At 39.2% G+C, this 25233-nt stretch overlaps 1 pseudogene; it reads right to left on the reverse strand.

Annotated features, from left to right (window-relative positions):
• Window positions 1-23920, reverse strand: LOC136489372 (disease resistance protein Pik-1-like; annotated as a pseudogene).
• Between the last annotated feature and the right edge of the window lie 1313 nt (window positions 23921-25233).

Consider the following 25233-nt stretch of genomic DNA (forward strand, 5'->3'; position numbering starts at 1 on the left):
GCTTCAGTAGTGATCTCACTTTGAACCGCTGCCAATGTAGTCTCCTCGTCAACTGGTTGCGCTTGAGCATCATCTCTGGCTCCAGCATCGGTGCTGCTCAGAGTAACAGTTGCAACATTTTCTATCACTTCATGGACTGCTTGAACATCATAGTCTTCTTGTATGCCGTTGATAAAGAGGTTGATCTGATTGAGGTGCTCTGCAACTGCTTCTCTCACCGCCTTCACGATCTCCTTGATCGACGTAGGGGTCTCTTACCGCCTTCACCGCTGTAACTCTTGTTCTCTCATCTCCCTTTGGCAATTGAGTTGCCTCCAGAGATGAGACGACTGATCATTCCTGGTGCAACGAGTGTATATGGAAACCCTCAGAGTGTATATGGAAACTGTCAAGAAAATGGTGTTGACCACAAGCAGAATTTCAAGCAATATAGTAGTAGTGATTACCCTGTCTTTTAGAGCTAAGCGTCACCTAATTGGATCAACTTTCAGCTTCAGTAATCTCACATTCAATTGCTGTTGTAGCCTCCTCACCAACTGCTTGAGCATCATTTTCAGCTCCAGCGTTGGTTCTGCTTGAAGTCCCAATTTTAATTTCTGTCACTTCATCATCAGCTTCTTGGACATCATCTTGTTCAATGCCATTGATGAAAAGGTCGATCGGGTTGCGATGTCTGGCAACTTGTTTGGTCACTGCGTCCACTGTCATCTTGATGCTGGGGCTGTTGATATATTGTGCGTTGTAGCACAGGGAAACCTCCGTAAGCCTGCCGAGGTTGCTGATACCAGAAGGAACACAGATCTGGCTCGCTGGAGTCGAACAGAACTTCAATTGGAGGTATGTCAGCTTCCACATAGCTCCTGTGCTGAAAGTGAGCCATGGCATTGGGCAGTAGATGGAAAATCTCTGAAGCTCACAGAATCCTTCATTTCCAATCACTATGGATTGTTCAGGGATGAAGTCGAAGCCTAGTATTAGGCACTGCAAAAAGGGCAAGTCTCCGAGTATTTTCAGATCATCCGTCGCTGTTTGCTTGTTACAGATGGTGATTTGCAGGAAAGCTAGACGCCGGAGCCTTTTGAGCCATGGTGGAACACTTGCGAATCTTCCCGCTGTCACCTTGAACTTCTCAAGCCTCCTAGGTGCACCAGACTCTTCAAGGGAGCCCAGGAACTCCATGGAGCAGCCTAGTCCACAGTGAATGGTTAGTGACTCGAGGTTTTCCCAATTTTCGATGGATGACAGTAATGCATTACAGTAGTCTCTGTCAGTGGACTGTTGAAAGGACCATGTAAATGCAAGCACCTTCAACCTTTGTAGATCACGCAGAGCCCTGATGAAGCTTGGAGGTTGTTCGGTAAAATCAACAGTAGTGGCTAGTGTTTGTAGCTTGTAGAGATGCCGCACATCGTTTGGGAGCTTTGGCAGCTGGCTTATCCATGTGCCCCTTAGGTCTAGGTGCCGCAAAAATTTTAGCTCGAACACTTGAAGCGGGAGCTTGGTTATCTGCGTGCAACTTATATCCAATGTATCCAGACTCCGTAGCTCCTTGATCTCGTTTGGGAGCTTGCTGACTCGAGTATTCCTGACGCTCAAATATGTCAAAAAGATCATTTTGCTTCTGCACACCTGCAGTAGGTCCTCATCCTTGAGATTCTCCCAGCCTTCAAGATCCAAAACTACCAAATTGACAAACTTGTCCAGAGGGATTCTGCTGACTGTACCAGACACAGATAGTGAACGAGTCTGGGACAAATCAATTGTTTCAAGCAGCAACGAGAGCTGGGGATCTGGATGGTGGAGGACTAAGCTCCGTGGCACCCTACATCTGGTTTCGTCGCCACGGCCTGTTGCTGTTGATGCTGCTGCCACCAAGTTGAGCGTGGTGGTGGTGAACACGAAACCCATCTCTGCAGATTTGGAGGCAAGGAATTGGTGCATAAAATGATTGATGACTTGCCACTGGCTCGTTTCGGCTTCATGCACATTATTGTGTTTGCAATTTGCTGCTACACAGGTCATGACACTCATATCCACTAGCTGCGAGAAGGACGTCTCTGCTTCTGATGATGAGACAAGGCCTTCACTTATCCATTTCCGGATGAGACGATCCTTTTAAAACTTGTACCCATAAGGAAACATGCTCATGTACAGTAATAGTAACCTCAACTCATTGTTAGCAAAGTCATTATTAAAAGCGGATGATAGTGACTGTTCCAACCGTTCAGGTAGCTTGGGCACTTGTCCCTCGCAATAAGTTGCAAAACTTTCATGGTCCTCGTCCTCATCGATGACTCCTTGCTGCTGCTGCTGCTGCAATTGTTCCTTGATCAGCCAGTCTGCTATAGCAGTTATGAACAACGGTATACCATCACATCTGCTCAAGATTTCATCACAAAATAGCCTCTTATTGTCTGGAAGGCAACCATCTACAGAACCAACAACTTTTGCTAGAAGCAGCTTCATCTTGTGCACAAGGCCATCATAAGAATCGGAGCAACATGCCCATGCTATACTTGTACTGCGTGTTGTAATCAATATTATTATTAGGAAATGCGCCCTTGATTTTTTCCCAGTCTGATGCTTCGCGTATACCATCGATAATGACCTGGCCGACAGCGTTTTGAGAAAGAGATTAGCAAATATAATTTTAGATTAAAGATATAATCATCATGCCATAGCTAATCAACTTGATTGTTATTGGTACCGCTTATCTCTCAAGCATTCTGAAACGAGGCGGACTAGGACCTCCATTGTCTTGGCCTGTGACGACGGGTCAGATGACAATGCTGTTGCTGTTGCTGCTGCTGGTTCTGAAACTTGCGAGAGGATATCTTGAAGAAGAAGAAGAATATATGTTTCTTTCAGTCTCCCGTGGCACTTGAGCCATAACGTTGCACTGGAAATAGTCGTAGCATCCTCCACTGGTTTCATGCATGAGTCGGTTGCGGAGCTCCATGGCAAGAGCTGTCTTGCCTATACCCACGGATCCAACGATAGACATGACTCTCAGGCTCCCCTGATGTGACTGCTGTGCGAGCCACCTGAGGATCTTCTTTGCCGGGCGATCGATTACTATAGGATGGCTTTGTTGTCCCAGGCAGTAACGGCCTTTAGTCCTGGTTACCGCGCCGGGACAACGATCCCGAGACTAAAGGTGAAACCTTCAGTCCCGGGTCATCGAGCCGGGACTAAAGATAGACCTTTAGTCCTGGTTGGTGTTACCAACCGGGACTAAAGGCCCTCCAGCCGAGTAAACGTGGCCGCACCCTTTAGTCCCCCAACCGGGACTAAAGGTTCCTTTTCTTTTTCTTTTTTTTTGTTTAATTTGTTTTCAGTTCAGTTACACATATTTGTTTAATATATAATATGTTTTTATGTACGTATTCTACGATGCTAATATAAATACACGCACGCATATAATTACATCTAATTCTCATCTCGAGCATTATTATATTCGAATAAAGTATGAAACTATATATATTATAGATATATATGTTTATATACAACACTTTCATAATCTTGTTCTCGAAAATAACGATATCAATAAACATTTAATTTACATCATTTATTCCTTAGGATCAAAGTAGAACTCGCCGTTGGGATTTAACACTTTTTCTAGAAGAAATCCTGCTATTGACTCTTGAACTGCTTTCAGATGGTCTTTTTGCATGACCATTTGTTTCAACCATTCAGTCTTGTATTTGAAATAAAAGAAAAAGTATTAATATATATATATATATATATATTCATTTAAAAATAAATAAAAAATTGATATATACGTACTCTGAGGACATCTTCAGGAGTTCTTCTTATGTGTGCAGTGATAAATTCACAAACGTAGTATCCACACAAGTTATTACCTAGTTGCTGCCGCAAACACCACTGTATGAGAAGAAGATTATTCTCATCATCTCACACGTAAATTGAAGTACGATATAGTAATTAAACACGTGGGGAAGTATATATAGTACAACTTACTGGTATTTCAACTACATTAAGTGGTGCCTTGCAATCCTTGCGATGTTGCCAAATAAACTCTTTCCAAACCCTGTGCGACCAATAATGTACGATCGTTAATAAATTATGGCAAAGTCTATTCAATAATAGTTGTGCGCGAGAGATCGAAATTACCCCTGGATAATGTCTATCATATCTTGGTATAGTGCCCGCTCTTTTCTCAATGAGTCCAAGATTACTAACCGACTTGAGTTTAACTCAATGACAATGAGTATCCAGTGAAACCTGCATTGGTTTATACACACACATACATGCATATAAGTTGTATTGATATTACATAAAATGTGTAGACTACATTATTATTAACACTTACTCAAAGTTGTACGGGAAAAGTATTGTTGTCTTGTCGTGCTGCTTCACGAAGAACCTCATGATATTCTTCTATGCTTCAGATACCCACTGCTCCTTGACAATAATATCGGTTTTGAATATGATATAAGGATCAATGAAGCCAACACTGGTGTCTTGTATTCTTTGGAGCTCTGACATCTGGAATCTGTATATAAATATAAGTTACATGTGAGGATAATTATATATACATACGCATGGAAGTGAGTTTATTAAATAAAAGTAAGAATCACTTACAAACAAAAGCAGCTAATGATTGATTTGTCCAGAGCGTCCATGTGGTATAGTTGATGCAATTCTTCGAAACTAATATGTAAGATGTCATCGCCACAGAAGTAATGATGGTCTCTAAATCTGACAAAGATCCACTCCTCACCCCTGCCACACGACTGCATGTACCACTTGTTGAGCAAGTACATTTGAGTACCTAATTCATTCAGAGCCGCAGGGTTGTACAGACTTTTGCTAAATTTATAAGTCTTCCAGGTATCAATTTCCAGGTTCTGGATTGGAGCTTTGCCCGTCAATTGATCCAAGGTTAAACCAGTTAGTTCAAAAAAAGCATTAAGGTCTTGAACCGACACTTCTCCAGAGTTGTTTGGTCGATAGACTTCTATGTTGGAACCATATTCATTAGCAACAACAAGATTTTGCATTGGTTGCTTCTGTTGTCCGAGCTGTGGGACATCCTTCCCTGATGCTCTTTTCCTTTTCTTATCTGCATCATGTGACTTCACGAGGGAGCGATCATAGTCTGATAGTGGCGGAGGCTTACGAACTTCAAACATTTTTTTCTTGTGAGCTTCGACCTTCTGCCTCAGCAGATCTCGTGGTATGTAAAAGTACGGCTTCTCCTTAAGCTTCGCTTGTCTCTGCTTTTGGATATCTATAAAAAAATCTTTTTTTTGTCTTCTTCAGCTGCTATTTGTTCATCAGTCTTTTCAGAAAGTATTTCTTGAGAAATAACTCTTTTTTTCGGGGTCTTCTTTACCGCCAGGACCTTAGACGTCTCTGTAGTGCGTTGCTGTGGAGGGGGTGGGGGCGGTGTTGGAGACTGGCGTGGAGACGATGAGGTCGGTGTTGGAGACCGGCGTGGAGGCGTTGGAGATCGTTGTGGAGGCGGTGGGGCCAGTGTAGGAGTTGGAGATCGTTGTGGAGGCGATGGGGCCGGTGTAGGAGTTGGAGATCGCTGTGGGGATGAAGTCGTCTCGCCCCCCGCGACGCTGTGATGAGATGGGGAATAAATGATTGGACTAGGCTAGGGGAAGACCCTGCTACAAAAAACAAGTTGTGAGTCAATTATTTTTGAAGCCAATATAAAATTAATGGAAAATAATATTTCATTCACTTTCATTCATACCTAGGGTGAGGTAGGGGAAGCGGTGGCGCCCCAGGAATGATGATGAAGCATTTGCGCCATTGAATAAATGTCTTCTTTGCTTCTCCTAGTGTCTTCTCCCCATCACCGCCTTCAATGTCAAGAGGAACATTGCTGTAACCTTTGAGCACTCTATCGACCGAGATGCTAGCATATCCAGGTTGAATAACTGACCCATGGATTCTTGGTGTCTTCGTTCGGTCTATTGGAGATACAACCCCGACAGCCACCATGATTGATGCATTATTACCATCTGGAATGTGCAGCTCACATGTTGTTAGAGGCTTGGTAATGTCATCAACAGGGAAGCGCAACCCAGCGTCATCTTGAATAACTGGCAGCTCCGTGGAAGCACAACTGCTTTTCATCTGACCAACGGGGCTAATGGTGACTCCCGGCGTTGATTGCGATTGCATTTGACTCATTGCTAGCTGCACTTGCCTCTTGATCTCCTCCTGCATTCTTGCCTCAAGAGATTTTTCTCGTTCACGTGATTCAAGCAATGCTTGTCGTGACTCATTAACAAATTTCTCCAATACACGGATTCGGTCTGCCTCCTCATCCTTCTTTCTCTGGTGGCTTCTGTAGGTATCCTTGTCTGCTAGGAATGCTTGTAGCCACGGAACCGCTCCATAGCCTCTTGTTTGACCACTGTGTTCGGGATTCTCTAGGGCATATGTCAATTCATCCTTCTCTCTATTGGGCTTGAAAACATCACTATCAGCTTCTTCCCTAGCACGAGCTAGTCTCTGTGTTGCTCTCTCAATTTTTTGGCCGAAAATTAGCTTGCTAGTGTCTGGGTCTAGGCTTCCCCCATGAGCGTAGAACCAATTCTTCGTGCGTTGAGGCCAGTTCTTCTCTATTGTTTCAGGTATGATTCCCTTGGCAGTAATATCTGCTTCTAGGATCTGCCACTTGGGAATAGAACTCCTATAACCACCTGATCCCATGCGATGATGGTATTGCTTCTGTCGGGCATTCTGTTGATTCCTCATCACACGTTCCTCACTCTCTTGAGATGTCTTGTATTGTACGAAGTCATCCCAATGGGACTCCAACTTGACAAACGCCTTAGCACTGAAATCCGGCGTATCATTCTTCAAGATAAACTTTTTATACAATGTCTTCTTCCAACTCTGGAACAATGTTGCCATCTTCTTCATTGTCCAATCCCTCACTAGCTCCTTCAAAGCATCATCTGCTTGTAATGTGAAATGCTGAGTGATATCTCTCCAAGCTAGGTTCTTGTCACGATCAGATACAAAACTAACATTAGGAGCGGATATCTTCTGCTTCCATTCACGAGCACTAACTGGGATCCTATCCCTTACAATGAACCCACATTGATTGACATATGTCTGAGCATGTGGTCCCAATGGTTTGCCGGTGTCGTGTCAAATTCTGATATTATGAAACGGCCCTCTAATGGCTTTTTTGGCCCTCGGACTTTCCTACTCTTGCCGATGGTTGATGTAGATCCAGAGACCGGCTACACGAGTAGAAACACAACGATTAACAACAAATATACGTACGCATGCATCTATAAGAGATGATAGATAATCGAATATACCTCGCTAGTATTTTCTTGCGCGACAATTTGTTGATCTTCAACCATCGGGATATTCAGGATATCCTCATAATCAGCAAAGTACTGACTCATGTCATCTACATCCGCATTGGTGCCGACGTTGATAATATCCGCCATTATGTCATCATTCAAGTTATCATCCGGAGCAGCCATTTGTATCTTCAAGATAACACATAGATAGAATTACTATGGCACATAACATAAGTACATGTGATAACACATATAGAATTACTAAATCTAATTAAATATAATAACACATAATATTTCATAAGGATAAACAATAATAAGGTATAAGCTTTGGAATCGAATAAAAAACACTTTCGATCCAAAAACATAGAAATAAGTACATGTATATATACACATAAAATGATACAATTTTTTTTCTCTCTCTCAACACATAGAAATAAGTGCATATGTATATATCTCTAGATATGCATGTGATAACACATAGAATGTCTCTCTAAATATAATTTTCTCTCTCTCTCAACACATGAGCTTTAGTCCCGGTTGGTGTTACCAGCCGGGACTAAAGGTATTTTTGGGCAGGCATTCCGCCCACCCTTTAGTCCCGGTTCCTGGCCTGGGCCGGGACTGAAGGCCTGGAAATTTTGGCAGCCCGCCAGAGTAATTGGAAAGGCCTGTGATTTTGATTTTGTTCTCCTTGTTTAATACTAGGTTAATCAATTAATTCTATAGCAACTTCAATACTTTGTAATATTTATTTTAAAAATACTATTGATTAACTAATTATTTATTGTAAATAGGAAAATTTTGTAACCTAAACTTTTTAATTTCTTTTATAAATATAGAATATAAATGTTACTAATACTAAGTATTTTGTTAATGCAAAAATATATTTGTAACTTAAAATTAATAAAACTAATATTATTCAATAGGAAATTTATTATCACATTATTGTAACGTCAATGTTTCAATTTTTTCTCGGTTTTTGACAAAAATGACAGGAAATTTTTGTTGAACCTATAAAAATAAAGAAAATATAGTATTTTTGTTCTACAACTTTTTCAAATAAAAAAATGGCCTATATAAGGATTGTAGATCTTGATGAGCTGAACAAACTTGGTATTCAAAACTTTTCAATTTGAGACAATCTAGGGTTCCGAAAACTAGTTTGTAGACGTCAAAATTTAAAAATCATAAATTTGAACCATCTAAACTTTCTCAAATGGAAAGTTGACCAAAACAACAATTGTATATCTTGATGAGCTGAACAAACTTGGTATTCAAAACTTTTCAATTTGAGACGATCTAGGGTTCCGAAAACTAGTTTGTAGGCATCGAAATTTAAAAATCACAAATTTGAACCGTCCAAACTATCTCAAATGGAAAGTTGACCAAAACAACAATTGTATATCTTGATGAGTTTAACAAACTTGGTATTCAAAACTTTTCAATTTGAAGTCATTTAGAGTTCATAATACTAGAGTCAAATAGTTGTTTTTTCATTTGACCAAATTTGACTTGGTCAAACTTGCTCAAATGAGATACTAAATGACCTCAGATGAAAAACCTCTGAATACCAAGTTTGATCATCTCAGCAAGATCTACAATTGTTACATAGCTCATTTTCCCATTTGAGAAAGTTTTATCAAACACTAGTCACAAATTCTTAAATCTCATATAGACTTTCTAAAACTATGTCACACACTTGTGAAATTTGAACTATATTTTGTTCAAAATTTCTCAAATGAAAAAATGGCCTATATAAGGATTGTAGATCTTGATGAGCTGAACAAACTTGGTATTCAAAACTTTTCAATTTGAGACAATCTAGGGTTCCGAAAACTAGTTTGTAGGCGTCGAAATTTAAAAATCACAAATTTGAACCATCTAAACTTTCTCAAATGGAAAGTTGACCAAAACAACAATTGTATATCGTGATGAGCTGAACAAACTTGGTATTCAAAATGTTTCAATTTGAGACAATCTAGGGTTCCGAAAACTAGTTTGTAGGCGTTGAAATTTAAAAATCACAAATTTGAACCGTCCAAACTATCTCAAATAGAAAGTTGACCAAAACAACAATTGTATATCTTGATGAGTTTAACAAACTTGGTATTCAAAACTTTTCAATTTGAAGTCATTTAGAGTTCATTATACTAGAGTCAAAGTGTTGTTTTTTCATTTGACCAAATTTGACTTGGTCAAACTTGCTCAAATGAGATACTAAATGACCTCAGATGAAAAAACTCTGAATACCAAGTTTGATCATCTTAGCAAGATCTACAAATGTTACATAGCTCATTTTCCCATTTGAGAAAGTTTTATCAAACACTAGTCACAAATTCTTGAATCTCATATAGACTTTCTAAAACTATGTCACACACTTGTGAAATTTGAACTACATTTTGTTCAAACTTTCTCAAATGAAAAAATGGCCTATATAAGGATTGTATATCTTGATGAGCTGAACAAACTTGGTATTCAAAACTTTTCAATTTGAGACAATCTAGGGTTCCGAAAACTAGTTTGTAGGCGTTAAAATTTAAAAATCACAAATTTGAACCATCTAAACTTTCTCAAATGGAAAGTTGACCAAAACAACAATTGTATATCTTAATGATCTGAACAAACTTGGTATTCAAAACTTTTCAATTTGAGACAATCTAGGGTTCCGAAAACTAGTTTGTAGGCGTCAAAATTTAAAAATCACAAATTTGAACCATCTAAACTATCTCAAATAGAAAGTTGACCAAAACAACAATTGTAGATCTTGATGAGTTTAACAAACTTGGTATTTAAAACTTTTCAATTTGAAGTCATTTAGAGTTCATAATACTATAGTCAAAGTGTTGTTTTTTCATTTGACTTGGTCAAACTTGCTCAAATGAGACACTAAATGACCTCAGATGAAAAAACTCTGAATACCAAGTTTGATCATCTCAGCAAGATCTACAATTGTTACATAGCTCATTTTCCCATTTGAGAAAGTTTTATCAAACACTAGTCACAAATTCTTGAATCTCATATAGACTTTCTAAAACTATGTCACACACTTGTGAAATTTGAAACATATATTAAACATATTACAATGTGAAGTCATAACATATTACATAATATCCGTCTCTAAAACATAATATATTAAACATGCATCGTTGTATCATGCGGGCACAATAGTGAATTTCTTCTTGACGTATGACCCTTGGTTATGATCTTATCGTAACCATGGAGTGTCTTCATTATTTAACATGATGCTTGGATCTTTCTTCACTATGAAGGGTGGAATTCGGACATTTCTTTTATAATCTTCTGACATGTCTGACTTGTCTTCAATTCCCACTATATTTATTTTCTCAGAAAGAACTATGTGGCGCTTTGGCTCATTGATCATTGAGTTGATGTCTTCGTTTTTTCCTCTCTTTGATTTTGTAGACATGTCTTTCACATAAAACACCTGACTCACATCGGCAGCAAGGACGAATGGTTCATCTTTGTACCCAATATTTTTGAGGTCCACTGTTGTCATTCCATACTCTTTGTCGACTGTTACCCCTCCTCCGGTCAGCTTCATCCATTGGCACCGGAACAAAGGGACTTTAAAATTAGGTGCGTAGTCTAGTTCCCATATCTCTTCTATGCGGCCATAATATGTTTGTATATTCCCATTTGGATCTGTGCCATCTATGCGAACACCACTATTTTGATTGGTGCTCCTTTTATCTTGGGCAACTGTGTAAAATATATTTCCATTTATCTCGTACCCTTGGTACGTGAGGATATGCCACGATGGTTACCTAGCCAACAAATACAATTGCTCATCAATATTGTCATCGCCTTGACATTCTTTTCGCAACCAACCACTGAAACTTTCCATGTGCTGATGCCTAATCCAAGCTTCAGTCTTCCTTAGAAACTTGGATCGTAAGAACTCCTTATGTATCTCGATGTACGGATGCACCAATGACGAGTTCTGAAGAACTGTGTAGTGTGCTTTATTAAAATAATCGTCTTCCATGCCAATATATGTTTTCTTCCCTAAAGTTCCTTTACCACTGAGTCTCCCCTCGTGTCGCGATTCAGGAACGCCAATCGGGGCAAGGTCAGGAATAAAGTCAACACAGAACTCAATGACCTCCTCTGTTCCATAGCCCTGGGCGATGCTTCCTTCAGGCTTAGAACAGACTTTCACATATTTCTTCAAGACTCCCATAAACCTCTCGAAGGGGAACATGTTATGTAAGAACACATGTCCAAGAATACTAATCTCCTTCACCAAATAAACTAGGAGGTGACATGATATTAAAGAAGGATGGAGGGAACATCAACTCAAAGCTGACAAGACATTGAACCACATCATTCTATAGAGTAGCTAGTTCCACTGGATTGATTGCCCTCTGAGAAATTGCATTGAGGAATGTACATAGCTTCACGGTGGCTAGACGTACATGTGGAGGTAGAATTCCTCTTAAAGCAACTGGAAGCAATTGCGTCATAAGCACATGGCAGTCGTGGGACTTTAAGTTTAGGAATTTCTTCTCTGGCACATTTATTATACCCTTTATATTGGAGGAGAATCCCGATGGGACCTTGATGCTGCTTAGACATTCGAACATGCTATCCCTCTCTTCTTTGCTAAGCGTATAGCTAGCAGGACTTAAGTAATGACGTCCATCATCTGTCTTCTCTGGATGAAGGTTGTCTCGTTCTTTCATGCCCTGCAAGTCCTGGAGTGCTTCAAGTGAATCCTTTGGCTTCCCGTACACACCCATGAATCCTAACAGGTTCACACAAAGATTCTTTGTTAGGTGCATCACGTCGATTGCGTTGCGGACCTCTAGGACTTGCCAATAGGGTAGCTCCCAAAAGATGGACTTCTTCTTCCACATGTGTGCGTGTCTATTAGCATCTTTGGGAACAGATTTGCTGCCTTGTCCCTTTCCAAATACTACTTTCACATCCTTGACCATTGCGAGTACATCTTCCCCGGTTCGGTTATGAGGCTTCTTCCGGTGGTCTGGCTTACCTTTAAAATGCTTCCCTTTCTTTCTTACTTGGTGATTCATAGGAAGGAATCGACGATGGCCAAGGTACACGACATTTCGACATCTTTTCAAATATATACTGTCAAGGTCATCAAAACAATATGTGTATGCATTATATCCTTTGTTTGTCTGACCTGAAAGATTACTTAAAGCAGGCCAATCATTGATTGTTACGAACAACATTGCTCGTAGGTCAAAGTGTTCTTGTTTGTACTCATTCCAAATACGTACACCTGGTTTGTTCCATAAAACTAGAAGTTCTTCAACTAATGGCTTCAGATAGACATCAATGTCGTTGCTAGGTTGCCTCGGACCTTGGATGAGGATCGGCATCATAATGAACTTTCGCTTCATGCATAACCATGGAGGAAGGTTGTAGATACATAGAGTAACTGACCAAGTGCTATGACTAGTGCCCTGCTCCCTAAAAGGATTCATACCATCTGTACTTAAGGCGAACCTTAAGTTTCTAGCCTCATTTGCAAACTCTGAAAATTCCCTGTCTATCGCTCTCCACTGGGACCCATCAGCTGGGTGTCTCAGCATATTGTCTACCTTACGGTCTTCTTTATGCCACCGCAACAACTTTGCATGGTCTTTATTTCTAAACAAACGTTTTAAGCGTGGTATTATAGGAGCATACCACATAAACTTGGTAGGGATTTTCTTTCTAGGACGTTGTTCACCCTCGACGTCACCAGGATCATCGCGCCTGATCTTATACCACGATGCTTTACATACCGGGCATTCATCCAAATTCTCGTATTCATTGCCATGATAGAGGATGCAGTCATTAGGACATGCATGTATCTTCTGGATTTTTAATCCCAAAGGGCAGACAACCTTTTTTGCTTCGTACGTAGTGGTGGGAAATTCATTTGGCTTCGGAAGCATCTTCTTTATGATTTAATTCTTTAGAATCTCGGTTGCATAACTCTTTTGCGGTAGAGATAGGAACACACCTAACAAAACCTTAGTTGTACATCTAGATAGTTTGTTTTAATGTATAGGTTTTGACTAGGTGAAAATTAGAGACCATAGTTTTAGAAATACATTTTAAGTTTCTTAATTCAAACCCCTCTTAGTCATCATGGTCCCTTCGGATGATAAGAATTTTGTAGTTGATTATTAATATATAAGCATTAATAATTTAATTCTAAGCATTCTAATTATTTTTAAGAAAATACATGACCACTCATAGCTACATTACAAAGGAAAATCGACTTAGTAGGTAATGGAGTGCAGACTAAAGTATGATATTGTGCTAACTAAGAATGAAATCTATTATGTTGAAACTAGATTCTTTAATAAATCAAAAGATAGGATCAATAATAAATGGTTCATCAAGCATTAGGGTTTCAACTTTTTACAAATTGCAGCAGGTAAGATCAAAACATCAAATCAAAATCTGAATTCTAAAGCCCTAACACATGGAGAGCAGCAAGAATTAACATGGCCCCAGCTAAGGTTTTAAATAAACATATATCAAACGCACACACAAAGACACGATGCAAAGAGGGAAATTATCAATGTGATAGAAAACACATAAAGTAGTATTCTCTGCACTGATAAATAAGAGACATTTTTAGGTTGTTAAGACAACAGTTATGTACTTCGGTTGTATTACTTCTATGTATTGAGTTTCGAAAATTTAAAATAATATGATTCCAACTGTCACAAAATTGGTTTCATAAAAGTTTACATCTGCTAGATTTTATAATGATTTTGTAGCAAAATATAGTAGTTAAAATTGTATTAGATAGACACTAGATAGTGTCAATGTATCCAAAACTTCACCTATTTTTAACTGGAGGGTGTAACAGATAACCAAAGTTAATAGTCTAAAAAAAATTACCAAAGTTAATCACAACCAAATAAAAAACAGAGTATCCTTATGTGGACTGCGTTATAGAAAAATAAAATAATATGTAAGAGGGAGAATGCACACAAAGGTGAGCAATTTTATTAGTTATGGGCCCCAATTTCTCCATGACTTTCTAATGCTTCTCCGTACGAGCAAATTGCAATTACTCATAGAACTCTAAAGGTGCAATTCATTCTAAGCTGGGTGAAAATTAGTCATAGAATCTATATTTATATTTATATCTTTTATAAAACTAATCCCCACTATAAGTTCTATCTTAACATGCAAATCATCCACATCATTTTTCACTAATTATCCACATCATCTCCCACTAAAGCAGTGTTTGGTTCGCACTACAGTACACAAAACGGAAATAGTATTAGTTCAAATCGAATGGCTTGTGGTAACATCTGTAGCTTTAAGTCCATTACATTTGCGTTACCAACGCTTCTACCAAGCAGCACGTAATAGTCATGTCATCCAACTAACTTCCAACCTCTTAATGCAACTAATTTTGATAAAATAGATGTAATAATATGTAGATGATTTAACTCATATATACAACAGTTTGGACCATACGGTGGCTGTCCACATGAAAGAATTTGAATTACCTACCTAAGATATTACTACAAAAGATAATAATCTAGGGTAACCCTAAATTTGCATATAAATGAGCCACTTAAATCACTATGCAAGATAACATTATTTTATATTTACATCTAAACTACCCACTTCTGCTATTATTACTCAAGTTTGCATCTAATAAATCACTCAGCTCATTCCCTTCATTATTAAAAATAAACTAAAAGATTTTTCTAAATACCAACATATTACTACAAAATATTAAATAACCATAAATATTACTGAATACTAATAGCACTATTAATTAATATATAAATTTTGGTGGTCTAGTTTTTTGATATATTTGCCGTGCTGGGGTGCTATTGCGCTCCACAGTCTTAGCTACTCGCCCGTCGATGCAGCTACTGGAGGTTCATAAGCTTTTGTGGTTGCTCCATGGAAGCAAATGGATGCAATGCTAAGCTGCTAGCTAGATTTCCTTTTCTTCTAATAATATAGTGCTTTATCTTTCTAATAATCACTAGTACAGAGACAGCCTTTATTCCCGGTGGGAAACCCCCTCTAGTCTCGGTTCCCCATCCGGGAGCAAGCATCCGGGACTAAAGGGGTCCTTTAGTCCTGGGTTAGGAACCGGGACTAAAGGGGACCTTTAGTCCTGGTGGGTAACACCAACCGGGACTAAAGGTGCCTCCTGACATGCCACGAGGTCGGCAGGTTATTTTTTTTCTTTTTTTTTCTTTTCATTTTTTGTTTTCTTTTCAAAATAGGTTTTCGAAGTCGTATTGTACGCTGCTAATAATATATTTATATGCGCGTATAGTATGTTTCGGTTCAAGCACAATGAACGTATTAAATGACACAATTCAAGCATAGAACTATATATATATATATATATATATATATATATATATATATATATATATATATATATATATATATATATATATATATATATATATATATATATATATATATGCATGCATGCATCATATATATATATTTACATGCATGCATGCATATGTGTATTTTATATTATATTATTTCATATGCATATATTACAAAAGATTGCATTACAGTTGTTGTGATATAACAAGTTTCCTCTCATCCTCTAGCTTGGCTTCCATGGCAGTGTTGGGTCGAAGTAGAACTCGCCCTTGGAATCGATGACCTGGTCATTAAAAAATCTGGCTATAGACTCTTGAATTGCTTTGATTTGGTCTTGCCGTATGATCTTTTCCTCCAGCCATCGAGCCTACAGGTTTGAATTAAAGGAAAATAAATTAATATATGTACATATATATATAAAGACATAGTAACACAATCAATAATAATAATTAAATGAATATATAGTGTATTTTTAACGTACTTTGAGTCTCTCTGTAGAAGTTTTTGGGAGACCTCCTTGATAAACTTGCAAACATAGTAACCACAGTAGTTGTTCCCCTGTTCCTGCCTCAGACACCACTTTACGAGAAAAAGATTTGTCATCCAATCTGGTGATCCGGTGAAAGCTATATGTTTAATTAATAAAGATGATGCGATTTAGGGAACTTACTTTCAAAGGGATTACATTTAGTGGCGCTTTGCATTTTCCCATGTGTTGCTTCTTAATAAAGGTTTTCCAAACACTGCCCAATAAAAAATTTGCCACGTCATCAGATATAGTTAATCATCATGTTTGTGTGTATATATAGTTGCTAGAGATACCAAAATTACCTCTGGATAATATCTATCATATCTTGGTAGTCTTGTTGTGGTTTTCTCATCGAGTCATAGATTATCAAGTGACTTTTCACCAGATTGATGTCCATCAATATCCAGTGATTGCTGCATGTGTTTATAGGATATAGCGCATAACACTCATTAATTAACTAGAATCAACATATGAGCCATTAAGAATGATCGACATTATTAACACTCACTTGAAGTTGTAGGGAAAGAGTATATCCTTCTTGTGGCGTTGGTTCACTAAGAAGTTTATGAGGTTACTCTCTGACTCAGACTTCCAATTAGGGTTTGGAGTAACTGAGTCTTTGAATACTATATGGGGATCAACAAAACCAATTTCATTGCAGCCTTCCTTTCTGCGCTCTGTCATTGTAAATCTGCATATATATAGTACTTGTTAGGATAATTTATATGCATATACACACATATAATGAGTTTAATAATAGATCGAAAGAATTATTACTTACAGGCAATAGCAGCTAATGATAACTTTGTCCAGAGAGGTCAGGTGGCATAGTTGATGAAATTATGCAAAGTCAACATACATAACATCATCGCCACGGAACCAATGTTCATCTCTAATTCTGACACCAACGCAGAAGTCTCCACCGGTAGACGCCTAAATGTACCACTTGTTTAGCAGGTACATTTGCGTCCCCAGATCACCTAAGGCTTGAGGGTTGTATAGACTCTGGCCTAGTACAAATTTTTTCTTCCAAATATCAACCTCCGCTGCACTCTCAATGTTTCCATCACCAAACATCTGGTAAAGGTCGAGACCAGTCTCTTCAATAAATTCACCAAGGTGATCCAAATCGACATCCGGAGGTATGTTTGCCTGATGCATTAATCCTAAATTCGAACTATATTCATTACTAACAACTAGCGGGGGGACTAATTGTATATCTTGATGAGTTTAACAAAATTGGTATTCAAAACTTTTCAATTTGAAGTTATTTAGAGTTCATAATACTAGAGTCAAAGTGTTGTTTTTTCATTTGACCAAATTTGACTTGGTCAAACTTGCTCAAATGAGATACTAAATGACCTCAGATGAAAAAACTCTGAATACCAAGTTTGATCATCTTAGCAAGATCTACAATTGTTACATAGCTCATTTTCCCATTTGAGAAAGTTTTATCAAACACTAGTCACAAATTCTTGAATCTCATATAGACTTTCTAAAACTATGTCACACACTTATGAAATTTGAACTACATTTTGTTCAAACTTTCTCAAATGAAAAAATGGCCTATATAAGGATTGTATATCTTGATGATCTGAACAAACTTGGTATTCAAAACTTTTCAATTTGAGACAATCTAGGGTTCCGAAAACTAGTTTGTAGGCGTTAAAATTTAAAAATCACAAATTTGAACCGTCTAAACTTTCTCAAATGGAAAGTTGACCAAAACAACAATTGTATATCTTAATGATCTGAACAAACTTGGTATTCAAAACTTTTCAATTTGACACAATCTAGGGTTCCGAAAACTAGTTTGTAGGCGTCGAAATTTAAAAATCACAAATTTGAACCATCTAAACTATCTCAAATAGAAAGTTGACCAAAACAACAATTGTAGATCTTGATGAGTTTAACAAACTTGGTATTTAAAACTTTTCAATTTGAAGTCATTTAGAGTTCATAATACTATAGTCAAAGTGTTGTTTTTTCATTTGACTTGGTCAAACTTGCTCAAATGAGACACTAAATGACCTCAGATGAAAAAACTCTGAATACCAAGTTTGATCATCTCAGCAAGATCTACAATTGTTACATAGCTCATTTTCCCATTTGAGAAAGTTTTATCAAACACTAGTCACAAATTCTTGAATCTCATATAGACTTTCTAAAACTATGTCACACACTTGTGAAATTTGAAACATATATTAAACATATTACAATGTGAAGTCATAACATATTACATAATATCCGTCTCTAAAACATAATATATTAAACATGCATCGTTGTATCATGCGAGCACAATAGTGAATTTCTTCTTGACGTATGACCCTTGGTTATGATCTTATCGTAACCATGGAGTGTCTTCATTATTTAACATGATGCTTGGATCTTTCTTCACTATGAAGGGTGGAATTCGGACATTTCTTTTATAATCTTCTGACATGTCTGACTTGTCTTCAATTCCCACTATATTTATTTTCCTAGAAAGAACTATGTGGCGCTTTGGCTCATTGATCATTGAGTTGATGTCTTCGTTTTTTCCTCTCTTTGATTTTGTAGACATGTCTTTCACATAGAACACCTGACTCACATCGGCAGCAAGGACGAATGGTTCATCTTTGTACCCAATATTTTTGAGGTCCACTGTTGTCATTCCATACTCTTTGTCGACTGTTACCCCTCCTTCGGTCAGCTTCATCCATTGGCACCGGAACAAAGGGACTTTAAAATTAGGTGCGTAGTCTAGTTCCCATATCTCTTCTATGCGGCCATAATATGTTTGTATATTCCCATTTGGATCTGTGCCATCTATGCGAACACCACTATTTTGATTGGTGCTCCTTTTATCTTGGGCAACTGTGTAAAATATATTTCCATTTATCTCGTACCCTTGGTACGAGAGGATATGCCACGATGGTTACCTAGCCAACAAATACAGTTGCTCATCAATATTGTCATCGCCTTGACATTCTTTTCGCAACCAACCACTAAAACTTTCCATGTGCTGATGCCTAATCCAAGCTTCAGTCTTCCTTAGAAACTTGGATCGTAAGAACTTCTTATGTATCTCGATGTACGGATGCACCAATGACGAGTTTTGAAGAACTGTGTAGTGTGCTTTATTGAAATAATCGTCTTCCATGCCAATATATGTTTTCTTCCCTAAAGTTCCTTTACCACTGAGTCTCCCCTCGTGTCGCGATTCAGGAACGCCAATCGGGGCAAGGTCAGGAATAAAGTCAACACAGAACTCAATGACCTCCTCTGTTCCATAGCCCTGGGCGATGCTTCCTTCAGGCTTAGAACGGACTTTCACATATTTCTTCAAGACTCCCATAAACCTCTCGAAGGGGAACATGTTATGTAAGAACACAGGTCCAAGAATACTAATCTCCTTCACCAAATGAACTAGAAGGTGTCATGATATTAAAGAAGGATGGATGGAACATCAACTCAAAGCTGACAAGACTTTGAACCACATCATTCTATAGAGTAGCTAGTTCCACTGGATTGATTGCCCTCTGAGAAATTGCATTGAGGAATGTACATAGCTTCACGGTGGCTAGACGTACATGTGGAGGTAGAATTCCTCTTAAAGCAACTGGAAGCAATTGCGTCATAAGCACATGGCAGTCGTGGGACTTTAAGTTTAGGAATTTCTTCTTTGGCACATTTATTATACCCTTTATATTGGAGGAGAATCCCGATGGGACCTTGATGCTGCTTAGACATTCGAACATGCTGTCCCTCTCTTCTTTGCTAAGCGTATAGCTAGCAGGACTTAAGTAATGACGTCCATCATCTGTCTTCTCTGGATGAAGGTTGTCTCGTTCTTTCATGCCCTACAAGTCCTGGAGTGCTTCAAGTGAATCCTTTGGCTTCCCGTACACACCCATGAATCCTAACAGGTTCACACAATGATTCTTTGTCAGGTGCATCACGTCGATTGCGTTGCGGACCTCTAGGACTTGCCAATAGGGTAGCTCCCAAAAGATGGACTTCTTCTTCCACATGTGTGCGTGTCTATTAGCATCTTTGGGAACAGATTCGCTGCCTTGTCCCTTTCCAAATACTACTTTCACATCCTTGACCATTGCGAGTACATCTTCCCCGGTTCGGTTATGAGGCTTCTTCCGGTGGTCTGGCTTACCTTTAAAATGCTTCCCTTTCTTTCTTACTTGGTGATTCATAGGAAGGAATCGACGATGGCCAAGGTACACGACATTTCGACATCTTTTCAAATATATACTGTCAAGGTCATCAAAACAATGTGTGCATGCATTATATCCTTTGTTTGTCTGACCTGAAAGATTACTTAAAGCAGGCCAATCATTGATTGTTACGAACAACATTGCTCGTAGGTCAAAGTGTTCTTGTTTGTACTCATTCCAAACACGTACACCTGGTTTGTTCCATAAAACTAGAAGTTCTTCAACTAATGGCTTCAGATAGACATCAATGTCGTTGCTAGGTTGCCTCGGACCTTGGATGAGGATCGGCACCATAATGAACTTTCGCTTCATGCATAACCATGGAGGAAGGTTGTAGATACATAGAGTAACTGACCAAGTGCTATGACTAGTGCCCTGCTCCCTAAAAGGATTCATACCATCTGTACTTAAGGCAAACCTTAAGTTTCTAGCCTCATTTGCAAACTCTAAAAATTCCCTGTCTATCGCTCTCCACTGGGACCCATCAGCTGGGTGTCTCAGCATATTGTCTACCTTACGGTCTTCTTTATGCCACCGCAACAACTTTGCATGGTCTTTATTTCTGAACAAACGTTTTAAGCGTGGTATTATAGGAGCATACCACATAACCTTGGTAGGGATTTTCTTTCTAGGACGTTGTTCACCCTCGACGTCACCAGGATCATCGCGCCTGATCTTATACCGCGATGCTTTACATACCGGGCATTCATCCAAATTCTCGTATTCATTGCCATGATAGAGGATGCAGTCATTAGGACATACATGTATCTTCTGGATTTTTAATCCCAAAGGGCAGACAACCTTTTTTGCTTCGTACGTAGTGGTGGGAAATTCATTTGGCTTCGGAAGCATCTTCTTTATGAGGTTCAATAAATTCCCAAATGCCTTGTCGGATACACCATTCTTTGCCTTCTACTGTAGCAATTCCAGTGTTGTACCCAGCTTTTTTTGTCCCTCTTCGGCCGTCGGGTATAGCAACTTCCTATGATCCTCAAGCATGCGCTCGAACTTAACTTTCTCTTTTTCACTTTCGCATTCTTGTTGTGCATCACGAATGACATCGCCAAGAGCATCACCGAGATCATATTCTGCTGCTACCTCTTCTTCATCTCCTCCTATTGTAGTATCATCAAAGGCACCATACTGAGCAATAATGTCATCAATGTCTAAATCTTCTCCTTCACCTTCTTCCATCATGACCCCGCTTTCTCCATGCTTAGTCCAACATATATAGTTTGACATGAAACCTGACTTAAGCAAATGTGAATGAAGACTCATTGAGCTTGAATATTCCTTTAAATTCTTACATAGGGCACATGGACAGCACATGAAACCATCCCGCTTATTTGCCTCGGCCACACCTAAGAAATAGTGCACGCCCTCAATAAAGTCTTGGGAGCGGCGATCGGCATTGTACATCCAGTGGCGTGACATAATATGCATTACACGACAAATTATAAAAACCTTGAACATAATTAAGTATTTTATTACACAACATAGATGACACACACACGGTTGATTAATTAACTAAGCCTGGCTACAACGTAAGCAATCCCAACTATCACTAAACAAACTAAAACTACAATGCACTTCAGTAACATAATTATTTCGTGACCGTACGCAACTAAAACAGACAAATCATTCGTCTGTTGAATATCAATAAGCTTCTCCTGCTGGCTCACTGCCTCATCATCAGCAGCCGCTACCTCAAGCGTACCTGAATTCTACACGTATGTAGCATAATCTTCCTCCCAGTACCAACCATCGCATCCATTGCCCTTCCACTGAAATTAGCCAAAAAATATTTAGTCAAAAATATTCAAGAAAAACATGTCAATTAGCCATAATAATTAAATGTGTAAGAAACTCACATCGCGATCCGGGCACTTGTAGAAAACACGACCCTTGTTGGATCCCTGTCTCTTTACTCGGTACTCCATCACAATCTTCTGCTTACACTTGCCGCAGATAATGAGAGGGAGTTCTGGCCTCAGTCGTTTCGCAACCGAACGAGAGGCCGAGGATCCGGTACCAGTTGTCATCTACTTTCTATACTTATTTTTGCAAACTAGTGTAAATTTCACATTTTCTAAAATAATATATTTAAACAAAACTAAAATTATTTATTTATCTAACTAAATCATGAAATATGTACTATGTATAATAGTAAAATACCAAACTATCAAGTGATTTTACTATTGTAAATCATCATGTGATTTTGAGCTAAAAATGACATAGAAATCATAATCAAATCCACCATATCAAGTTACTTTCTATACTTATTTTTGCAAACTATTGTAAATTTCTCATTTCTAAAGTAATATATTAAAAAAATAAAAATATTTATTTATCTAACTAAACCATGAAATGTACTACATATACTAGCAATACTAAACTATCAAGTGATTTTGATGAACTAATTTAACTTTTGTTTATCCAAACATATATGCAAATCATCATGTGATTTTGAGCTAAAAATGACATAAAATCATAATAAAGTCCAACATATAAAGTTACACATGCATCTACATCGCAAAATGAGATAAGCTACTGATAAAACATAAGAGGATTAAGTTTGTTACCTCTAAAATCGAAGAGCAACACCAATGGAGGGGGAGAGAGCAAGAAAGCAAGCTGAAGAACAGAGGTAGTGAGTTTAAATGGAATGGCTCGGGCTCGGGGAGGAAGAAATGAGCTGGCCTATAGGCCGGGATAATTAGTCCCGGTTAGGGGGCCATGCAAACCGGGACTAAAGATTAATCTTTATTCCCGGAGCATCACCCAAACCGGGACTAAAAGCTTTAGTCCCGGCTAGTATTACCAATCGGACAGGAACCTTTAGTCCCGGGGACAAAAAAAAATGCCGAGGCTAATGCTAAATTGGGACATCGTTCTAAAGTCTGTTCTCTAGTAGTGGATGCCGACAAGAGGGGGGGGCACCTGCCTTGGCCTCGGCCTCGGCCAGTTGGTGTGAGAGCCCAAGGTCGGAGCTAGTGAGAAGAAGATGCCTATACCTGGAAGCCCCCATATAGTAAAGCCATGCCGTATAAGAAGGAAGCAGATATGAGTATGACTTCCTACGGTGGAAGCACTGTGAAGCTCTTCGCAGCAGTGTGTGGCGTGAGGGACCAACTTCATCACTCACGCGGTCGACCAAACGGTAAACATCCAACCAGCCATTTCTTTGTCTCACCGTCCAAGTGCTGCGGGCTCAATGTCGCCAAGAACGCCACAACGATGCTCAGCTCCATCTCCATGAAGGCCAAGCAGCGCTGTCCAGTGTCACCAGTGACGATGCCATGAGGGCCAGCAGGCCCCAGCAGTTGAGGGCTCCTCGCACAAAGCGGCTGCAGCTTTCTTAATACCTCCTCGATCTTGGCCGCCGCAGCCTCCTCCTCCACGGTACCTTGATGCGCCGTGACATCTCTCTCCTGCTGCTGCTTCAGATCGTGAGTGGCAGGCACTATCTCTACCTCCTTGCCCTGCTCCCCCTTGGAGGTTTCAGACGCCATGCATGCACCCTGCGAGCTGAGCAATAGCAATTAAATGAATTACGTATTAATTAAGGATCCAATATCACTATTTCAGGCGGCAGAATGTCGATCAAAGGGGTTTAATATAATTAATTTCCCACTTACTTGATCCGTGATGGCCGATCGACTGACGACTCCTGTGCCTGGCCCGGCCTGCTAGTGCTATTCCGCCTTGCGTTCAGCAATACTGTAATTGATTTTGGTGTGTGTTCACGAACACAACGCGATGACATGCAGCAGAACCATATGCTACTACCTCCTATAGCTACAAGCATTGTTGCTTTGCTTCAAGAGTACGTGCTCCGTTTGATTTGGCTCCAAAACTTGCGTGCCCTTACCGGCGGATACCCTTTAATTTTTCCCAGAGTCACATGCTAAAGTGCAAACGGCGAGTAAGCAATCTGGTCAAAACTGCGTCAAAAGCAAGCAAAGAATATGCATGCCACAGTCTGGCGATGCAGCTCCTTTCTCGCCTCCCCATTCATCCACGAGGGGCTTTATTCCACAGCCATACCAAAGCACATCACCAAAGTACGTGTTGCGAGGAAATTAAGTACATCCACAACAAGCGACTTTATTCAACTGCCATGAATCATGTATGTGAAAGTACATACTTCATCAAACAGTTGCGAGGAAATTAAAGAAACATCCGCAAGCAACGGACTATTTATTCCATTCCCACATCTGCTTGCAATGCATTCTCTCTTATATGGAACTTTATCTTTGCCAACAAGCCACGCCATTCAATCTCTGTCTATTCTTTTAATATAATATTAATAATCTGTATCCGCATGTGATGTGATCCAACCTTCAGCAAATTATTGACCGTTAGTCGAGGAGGTCAGGTCATACCAAGCTATAGTTGGCCACAAAGGCCCACGACCAGTCAGCATGAGTTTTAGCGTGGCCAGGCAAGCAAGCCTAGGGTTGGGCGAAAAGCTCGCAGTTCGGTAGCTCACTCAACTCGGCTCATTAGTGGCTCGGATTGGCTCATTTATATTTTTCAACAAGCTGAGCCAATATTTTAGCTCGTGTAGTTAATGAGCTAGCTCGTGAGCCTGTTGGAGCTGGCTCGTGAGCCTAACGAGCCAAAGCTATTGGCCTTAAACTTATATTAGTTTATGTATTATATTATGTCTTACACTTTGCATTGATTGATGGTTGGACTTAGACCCTGTGAACTGGGATTATTATAACACTATCAGAATGGGACCCGACGAGGATGAGTCCCGTTCGAATTGAGATGCGTCATCAGCATTGTGATCAAGCAACCTAACGCGGAGAGCCTGGGC

The sequence above is a fragment of the Miscanthus floridulus genome, chromosome 10, assembly GCF_019320115.1.
Source record: "Miscanthus floridulus cultivar M001 chromosome 10, ASM1932011v1, whole genome shotgun sequence".
Lineage (NCBI taxonomy): Eukaryota > Viridiplantae > Streptophyta > Magnoliopsida > Poales > Poaceae > Miscanthus > Miscanthus floridulus.